The following is a 9,974-nucleotide window of genomic DNA, read 5'->3' as shown; positions in this document are numbered from 1 at the left end:
GGGCCCCAACTGTGTCTCCCATTATTTTTTTATAACCCTGGGCTGTATGTCTCAGGTAACTCTATCTCAACTGCCTCATCTATGCACTAGATAATAGCATTTACTTTATAGAGCTCTCATAAGGACTATATGAAATGCCACATGCAGAGAACTTAGAACTTATTATCAGAGTTGATGGATCACCACCAGATAGAGAATCTTCTATCCCAATGTGATATGAGTCAGAATATGTGAGATCACATCCCAGGTCCAAAATGTACCAGGCCTTTCCCTCAGTTGAGTTTCTTAACCTTGAGGAAGTGTCTTCTTTTACTTATAAAATATGGATTATAACTACATACTAAAACTAATTTGAAGATTCAGTACACTTTAGTCGGATCTCATTATCTATCGATATATTTTCTTAAATGCTTCCCAAACAAATACTAAAGATACATCCAGAGTCCATCATAAAATAAATACTAACATTTCCGTCCCCTGTGTTCTGAAGAACATTAGATGGCAATTTTCTGCCAAAAATTAAAATTCTGAGAGTTCTTGACTTGGCAGAATACCTTGGAACAAAAATTGGAACAACTCAGTGAAGATTAGCATGGCTTTGCACAAGAATGACATGCAAATTTATCAAGTGTTCCCAGTTTTTAAAACTCATTGAACTGTATACTTACAATGGGGAAATTTTATGTTGTGCAAATTATATCTCAGCAAACCTGTTTTAAAAAATTGTTTTAAGTTACTAGAACCTGAGGGAAACTTTCCTTTTTGTTGATTTGCCAGATGAAGGATTTTTCCCTAGGCCTGTTACCTACATTCCCAAATTTCCCCAATTTCTCAAGGATGCTGTGCATGTAATTATGGGCATATTTTCTTCTTTAAGAGTCCACTCTGGGCAGGTTCGCATAGTGAAAGACTGTGTTTTGTCCAACATGCAGTCCTCTGTTATATATACTAGTACACTATAGATGCGATCTTTAGTGACTGTTTGGCTGACCATACACAGGGGGAAATGGAAATAAATCTTCCTTCCTGAGCTGCACATAAAGAAGGAAGGCAGATTCTATCTACTATTCTTCTTACTAGTGCAAGAAAGTTAAAAGAATATATGCTTTAAGATTTACCAAACTAAAATTATTTCCTACATTTTAAAGCTTACTGTCATCAATTGAAAAAAAACGAACAGCTGAACGCATTTTTATGAAGAAAAAATTTCAGCACAGAATCCTCAGATACATTTGTTAAAGCTTAGTAAAAGTAGGCCTCATTTTGCACAGTATTTCAGTTATTCTGGTTTAATTAAATAACACCAGTTCCCAGAAAACACTGTTCAAATTTCAGCTACCAGCCTATATTCACTGAGAGTGACTGCATAAAAAACAGTCCGCTGCTATCTCTTCAATGCACAAGTCAGGACATAAATAACAAATGCAAAACACGGCCAGTGACAAATCATGTCATTTCTTTCAACGTCTGGTCCCTGTATACCTGCTACTCAGGCACAGACAACAAAACATGTACTTGTGTCGCCTCCTTATCTTCCAGGGGTAGAGAGATGCAAAAGACAAAATACCCTGTAGCATTTAAAGCACTAATACCAATACTGGTGGACAACACTGCAGTTCACTCTAATTTTCTAGGCTACTTGCATGAAAATGGGAAAATTGCCTTTATACACGACTTGATTAACCTAGCTTCTGGTCCAAGGAGGTATTTCGACTTTTAAAGGGTTTTTTTTTGTTTTTTTTTTTTTTTAATCTTAGATGGACTTTTGGACAGACCACTGAAGCTACAATTGGAGATCGTGTCATTTCTTTAGCTGAGTTCGGGAAGATACATGACCTACAGCAGGGCAGCTGAGAGTACTCAAGCATCATGGCAGGAAGTAAAATGCGTGCAAAATGGTAGAAACTTCTACCTCGCTGTGAAAATAACTTTGCTAGATTTGAATTCTGTGTAAATGAAGTTTTAGATGAAAGAGCTGACCGTGGAAATGTTGACAGTGCCACCAACATACATAACTATGCATATCCAACCAGAGGAACTCAGCAAAGCTTCTGACTCTTGATTTCTGCTCAAGTCATGATCCCAGGGTCATGGGATGGAGTCCTGCATCAGGCTCCATGCTGAGTATGGAGCCTGCTTAAGATTCTTCCTCTCTCCCTCTGTCCCCTCCCCTGCTCATGTGCTCTCTCTCTAAAACAACAACAATAATAATAATAAATATACTTCACACTAAAGAAACTCTCAAAGATGTTTCACAACATAGAAAACTCAAACAATATTGTGTTGAAAGCTGATCCAAACTTAGAAAAGAACCTAATAATTGTCAAGCCATTAAAAAAGAATCTATATAACTTATACAACAAAAAGAAGGCACTGTTCAGACTATTCTTGATAAGGTTTTTACAAAAAGAAACCTTTTTGTTTCTAATTTTTAAATAACAGTATACTAAATAAACACTAGTTTTAATATTTTGTTTATTTCTCTATAGATTTATAACCTTAAATAAGAGAGTTTTTAATACCTTTGCACCAAAACATTTTAAATTTTTTTTTTCAACATTTATTTATTTTTGGGACAGAGAGAGACAGAGCATGAACGGGGGAGGGGCAAAGAGAGACGGAGACACAGAATCGGAAACAGGTTCCAGGCTCTGAGCCATCAGCCCAGAGCCTGACGCGGGGCTCGAACTCACGGACCGCGAGATCGTGACCTGGCTGAAGTCGGACGCTCAACCGACTGCGCCACCCAGGCGCCCCAGCACCAAAACATTTTAAAGATCATGAAACAATCGTAATTTTCTCCATTGTTTTAGAATCACTTTCCCATTTCCAGCTTGTACAGTCATTTTTTAATGTTTATTTATTTATTTTGAGAGAAAGAGAAAGAATGGGGGAGGGACAGAGACAAGAAGTGAGAGACTACCAAGTAGGCTCCTCTCTGTGCAGTAGGATTGAACCCCAACCTGAGGTTCGATCCCACAAACTGTGAGATCATGACCTGAGCCAAAATCAAGAGTCAGATGCTGAACCCACTGAGCCGCCCAGGTGAGCCTGCATAATCGTTTTTTGTGGTTCGGCACTGCTGTGCAACGTGTGGACCACCCGCATATGTTTCACATACACAGCAGTCAGAAGCAGATATCTGTATTCAAAATTAATATAATCTACGCAAAGCTAACTGATGTGTCTTCAAGATGTTGGAGCATCTTGCTCAATTTAGGATGCCTGAAAAGTAATTATTGTTACAAAAAGTTGTTATTATTATTAAAACTGTTATTAACTCACATGGAAATAGGTTTCTCTGCTGAAGGAACCATGGTCTTTGCTCTAAATTTTACCAAAGACAGTTAATTAAATAAGCTTGCCCAGATCTCACCTTTGATATGAACTTTGTGCTTACTGCCACACAGTTAACTTGATAAGGCCTCACATTTTTTCCTTCTCACCCAGAGGTTCTAAATTACCTACCAAATGGGTTAGTGCGAAGTAATCCTGTTCCTAAAGACTATTTACCGGGCAAGTTTATTCCTGTTCTGTTTATTGAGATCAACCTTCTCCAGGAACATTCCATATTTTCTATGATATTTAAATTCTACAATGTCCTTCTGATAAAAGTGGTGACTAGATACACTCCTACTACACAGGAACATAAAAAAGTTGAGGTTAGCAGGCTTTAAACTAAATCAGGAGGCTTTTTAAATAGACTCCAGGAAGCATTTGAAAACAGTAGCATTTTAAACACTGGAGAAATTTATGAAAGATCTCAGGAAATATGTAAAGAAACATTTCCCAAATATTTTTTAATTTGTTGATCAACGGATTTGTAAGTAGCAACTCATCATCAAAAGTCATGCCTAGAAATTTCTATATGAAGGTCTGTGAAAAGGTAAACTGAGGTACCTTAAAATCTTCCAGTGTTTATTTGATGATGCACAGATCACAACTAGGCGGCACCAAACCAAAAGTGGTTAGGGACACTCCCAGACAGGAGCTGGGGGACAGGTTTTTATAGAAAAGATGCAGAAGCAGAGCAAGGAAACCGACTGGCTATGGCTTCAGCAGCTGCCATCCTGTGGGAAAGTCTGCTTGTCTGTGATTGGTTGTTCTTAAATTTGATATTCTCATAAGGAAGAGCATTGATTCCAGCTGAGGTTTTGGTTGACTCAGGTAGGCTGCCACAGAGGCCTCGGCGCTACCTTGGTATTCAGGGCCTCTTGTTTGGTTACTTCAACAGCACTCACTCCTAAAAACTAATAAATCAATAGTTCAAATGCAATGCATTTAAGGTAGCACTAGCAATAAGATTTTAAATTTTTAATCACTGTTTACAATGCAAGCATTCTGGGTTTATTTCCTTACATTAACTAAAAATAGTTTGCTCGTCTCCATAGCTAAAGGTGGAGAGCACCAAAATTAGCAAGAATATATTCCCATGGGATCAAAGTGGGCCCAGGGAGATCACTTCTTAAGCCACTTAAAATTGTGTCAAGGGGCACCTGGGTGGCTCAGTCTGTTGAGCATCCTACTTGGGCTCAGGTCATGACCTCATGGTTTGTGACTTCGCCCTGCTTCGGGCTCTGTGCTGCCTGCTGGGAGCCTGGAAACTGCTTGGGATTCTGTGTCTCCCTCTCTCTGCCCATCTCTCACTAGTACTCCGTCTCTGTCTCTCTCTCTCTCAAAAATAAATAAAAACATTAAAAAATAAATAAAAATAAAAATAACTGTGTCAAAAGAGCAATGTCTTTTAAGCTTGACTTGGAAGAGGGGCTTGACTGTTCAGAAACCATAAGTGGACAACTGTTACTAACACAAATCAGTTAGAATAATAATCAAAAGTGAAAAATATTTCTTACCAGTGAGTGTGTGTTGTTTGGGGAGTATGGTTTTTTTTTTTTTTTAATTTTTTTTTTCAACATTTATTTATTTTTGGGGGACAGAGAGAAACAGAGCATGAACGGAGGAGGGGCAGAGAGAGAGGGAGACACAGAATCGGAAACAGGCTCCAGGCTCTGAGCCATCAGCCCAGAGCCCGACGCGGGGCTCGAACTCACGGACCGCGAGATCGTGACCTGGCTGAAGTTGGACGCTTAACCGACTGCGCCACCCAGGCGCCCCTGGGGAGTATGGTTTCAAACAGTTAATTATATAACCGAATTACTCAGTGTTTGTGCCATTGTGTTGATCCTTGTTGTTGCTCTATTTTATGAAGTGTCAGAGAATAGGTTGAAAATTATTTTCTTAGTGATGTTGGAAGAAGTGGATGAAAAGTAAAAACCCAGAAATATGTGGCCTGGCTCCACAACAGAAAATGAAAATAACGCATATGTTCTGAAACAAATGACATGTGACCTGACTTGATTTAATTTATTGGTTCTTTTATCTCCCAACTAGTGTTTACATAGTGATTCTTCACATGGAATCTACAGGTAGAGAAAAATTATTTTTATTGTGTGTCTATTTGTACCCTGCCAGTATCCAAAAGGAACTGAGACAACTGTTTTTCAAATTAATCTCTATACCAAGGTATTACCACATTGTAAACCAATGTCCAAATGAACCTATCTGAACCAACTCAAATTAAGTTCTAATAAATACTTGCCATTAACGAGGTAGTAAGTAATAACATATCTTTCACTATCAATTAAATTTAAAAAGCAAACTCCTGACTCAGATTTTGTGCACATCAGAACCACTAGTGACACAACAGGCATATGAAATGAGGATCTCTAGAAATAGGGCTGCGTATATGTATCTCACCAAAACTTCACAGAGCTAACTGAGCCATATGCATTCCGAAAGAACCACACAAGATAAAAATGAAGTAAATAACATAGGCTCAAGCTCAAGAAATTTAGAATTTTTTTGGAGAAAGAGATTTAAAAATATATATTTTTTATGTTTATTCATTTTGGAGAGAAGGGGGAGGGTGAGAGAGAGGGGGACAGAGGATTGGAAGCAAGCTCTGTGCTGACAGCAGCGAGCCCGACACAGGACTTGAACTCACAAAACAGGAGATCACGACCTAAGCCTAAGTCAGATGCTTAACCAACTGAGCCACCCAGATGCCCAACAAATATTTTTAAAAATTAAATAGGACCGTATAAATATACCATATAAATATACTCACTCACTAGAGGTAAATTTTAAAGCTATTTAAAAATACAATTTTTGTTATGCTTGTTCATCTATGATAGCTCTTTCCTAATTATTAAAAAAAGTGGTCTTATTGAGATGTGTAAATAAAATAAAATAAATCAATGAACAGGTAAAAATAGCACTGGAGATAAGGACTGCTAATGCACTGTCTTTCAGTTCAGTATTTCTATAAACACATATGCAATGGGTTGGTTTGCTTGGAAGATTTTTCTCCCTTATGTTACCATATCAAGAAAATCTCCTTCGGTATAAAACATTAATTTATACTCCTATCTTGTTGTAGCATTATTTACAATAGCTAAAATATGGAAGCAATCTAAGTGTCCATCAATAAATGAATGGATAAAGAAGATGTAGTGTGTGTGTGTATACACACACACACACACACACACACACACACAAATGAAATATTACTAAGCCATAAAAAAGAATGAGATCTTGCCATTTATAATAACATAGTTGGACCTAGCGTGTATCATGCTGAGTCAAATAAGTCAGGCAGAGAAAGACAAATGCCATGTGATGGTGCTTATATATGAAATTTTAAAAAACAAAATGAGTACATAAATAAAAAGAAAGAGACTCATAAATACAGAGAATGAACTGATAGTTACAGGACAGGGAAATAGGTAAAATTGGTGAAGAAGATTCAGAGGCAAAAACTTTCAGGTATAAAAATAAGTAAGTCATGGGGATGAAAAGCACAACATAAGGAATATAGTTAATAATACTGTAATAATTTAGTATGGAGACAAACAGTAACGTCACTCACCAGGGTAAACATTTTGCAATGTGTACAACTGTTAAATCACCATGCTGTACACCTGAAACTAATGTTACATGTCAACTCTACTCCAGATAAAAATTTTAAACTTAAAAATAAATAAAATGTAGAAAAAAAAAGAAAATTTCCTTTGGCATCAGTCTTCAAAACCATTGTAAACAAAGCATTTGTCTCTCACATGGAAGAACTGATGTATTGAACGGTTTTCGCATTATGACTCATTTAAATTTCTAAGTTCTGCTGTTTTAAATAACACTATGATAAAAAAATAACATGATGATAAATATTTTTAATGACTATTTGTACATATCTGGTTATTGCCTGTTACACTTTTTGAATGAAACTGAAACAACAAAATGAAAATATCAAGGCACTCACTATATGCTGCCAAATTATGTTTTAAATATTTTGCCAATTTGCACTCACATTAGCGGTGTTTGAGAATGCCAACACTGATTATTATCTTTTCATATCAGTGACAATTTGAAAAAAGGGAATGGTATTTGATTGATGTTTTAGTTTGCATTTCTTTCCTTACCAATGAGTATTTTTCCTTTTCTCAAGGATTCTTTGGCTAAAAATATTCTGGTATTCATGAGCAAGAGTACATTTAAAGGAAAACGTTAAGAGAAATCTATCAGGGTTATAAAGAGTATTCCAGTTTGGCCAAGTTTAGAACGCAGCTGATATGCATAGATTTGTTGTTGTTCTGAAGCAAAACCAGACAGAACATAAAATTTTAGGTCATATGTTCGTCATTTGGCAGGTTAAAAGAAATGTATACATTAATTCTCATAAAACATTAGAAGTCTCCTCAATTGGTTAAAGAGACATTTCAGACTTTTGAAATTTATGCGGCACCTACAACAGAATATTTTAATTAGTCAAGCCTAAGTGACACAGAAACATATGGAACTGGCAGTAATCCGGTTGCAGAATGATTGAGCAGTTGTGGGTGAAACAAGTTAAAGAGGGATAATCAACATTAATGTTAATTTTTTTTTAGCATTAATGGCTCCTTAGTTCAAACCTTCACAGCTTCCAGGTGTCCATCCAGATGCCACACATTAAAATGGTCCTTAGGTGCACACTGAGTCACTCATGCAGGGCACAGAATAGCAACCAGCATGGAAAATTATTCTCAGAATGAAGGCACTGATGGGACTTGCTTCAATTTCCACATCTTTGACACTCATAAGGATTAGCCCCTGTTCTAACTTCAGAATTTTAAAAAATTTCAAAACCCATTACATATGACAAAATCTTTTGTTTGAGGAAAAACACTTTTGTACTTGTATTCCACGATTTGTGCCAAACCCACAGACTGATCCTACAAATACTGCAACGATAATGTGGCATGTTATCACACATATGTGTTCACAGGCGCGCGCGCACACACACACACACACACACACACACATACACCATAAAGCAAATCATACCTCCTCATCACTGAAAACTATAAACATAAAGCACCTTACACCAAGTTGATTGGGTTTTAGTACTGCCCTAAAAAGACCATTATTGAAAGAATTCAAATGCAGGTCAGAATGGAAGAATTTGAGCAGACTGGCCTGAACAGCCTCACTGTACAAACATTAGGGTCCTTCCATTATCATCAAACACAGTGACTATTCCAATGCATGTTCAACATTATGTGAAATAACTGTAAACGTAAGAAGGAATTTTCAAAATCAGTAGCTACGGGAAGCAGAATTGAGCCAATGCTTTGGGGCTTGAAGATGTCAACTAATAGAGTATAATATTGTCTACATTTTTTAGAAGTGGCCATTTCTGACCAACTTGTAAAGTGAGTGATGAGTAACAAATGGGAACTACAGGAGAAAAACTTTAAAAAAAATGCCATACAAGAGAAATTGAGACTAAAAATATAAGTGCATTAAGAAGCTTTTCAGACAAGAAAGAAATCTTGGCCAGGATGTGGAGTAAAGGGAACCCTGTGCACTGTTGCTGAGAATGTAAGTTGGCACAGCCACTAGAGAAAATAGTATGGAAGTTTCTCAAAAAATTAAAAATAGAACTACCATATGATCCAACAATTCCACTTTCGGGTATTTATTCAAAGGAAACAAAAATACTAACTTAAAACATCTGCACCTCCATGTTCATTGCAGCATTATTTACAATACCCAAGACAAGGAAACAACCTAAGTGTCTACCGATGAATAAATAAAGAAAATGTGGTATACATACACAATGGAATATTATTCATCCACAAAAAGAATGAAATCTTGCCATTTTCAACAACATGGGTGAATTTTGAGAGCATTATGCTGAGTGAAGTAAGTCAGACAGAAAGACAAACATTGTATGATCTCATTTATATGTAGAATCTAAAAAAAAAAAAAAAGCTCAGAGATATTGACTGGTGGGTTGTCAGAAGTGAAGGATTGTGGGGGATAACAGGTGGGAGAAATGGGTGAAAACGTCCAAAGATACAAACTTTCAGTTATAAAATAAACAAGTGTTGGAGATACAATATAGCATGGTGAAGAGTTAATAACACTACATTCATATACGAAAGCTGCAAACTTGAAAGTTCTCATCACAAGGAAAGGATTTTGTAATTATGCATGGCATAACAATGTTAACTAGACTTACTGAGATGATTGTTTTGCAATATATGCAAATATCAAATCATTATGTTGTACACCTGAAACTAACATAATATTGTATATTAATTATACCTCAATCATAATAAAAATAGAAGAATTCATGGAAGAGAAGAAAAAGGGTTAAATGCTTGTGCAGGGAAAACTGGAACCTGACACTGTCTCCCAGGTATAGAGCTTGAGGAGAAAGAAGGGTAAGAGAAAATTGCAGTGTTCCAGGTGTACCACATCAACCTAGCACTCCAGTATCAGGACTGGAATATTTAGGAGCACAGTGTCCATGTTATAGGATAGTTCTTCTTATATTATTGAACCACATATCTATTATTCTTTTTTTTTAATGTTTATTTATTTCTGAGACAGAGAGAGACAGAGCATGAGTGGGGGTGGGGCAGAGAGAG

The 9,974-nt window shown here is 36.6% G+C and overlaps 1 non-coding gene across 1 annotated transcript; it reads left to right on the top strand.

The window, feature by feature from the left end:
- The first annotated feature begins 533 nt into the window (after window positions 1-533).
- On the top strand, window positions 534-643 carry LOC121040331 (U6 spliceosomal RNA). The gene has a single exon (XR_005795237.1). It is a non-coding gene; the product is annotated as a U6 spliceosomal RNA (small nuclear RNA).
- Window positions 644-9,974: the final 9,331 nt, after the last annotated feature.

The sequence above is a fragment of the Herpailurus yagouaroundi genome, unplaced genomic scaffold (genome assembly GCF_014898765.1).
Source record: "Herpailurus yagouaroundi ecotype Mexico unplaced genomic scaffold, PumYag 28, whole genome shotgun sequence".
Taxonomy (NCBI): Eukaryota; Metazoa; Chordata; class Mammalia; order Carnivora; family Felidae; genus Herpailurus; species Herpailurus yagouaroundi.
Note: the sequence above shows the minus strand (reverse complement) of the source record. Positions and strands in the feature narration are given on the sequence as shown.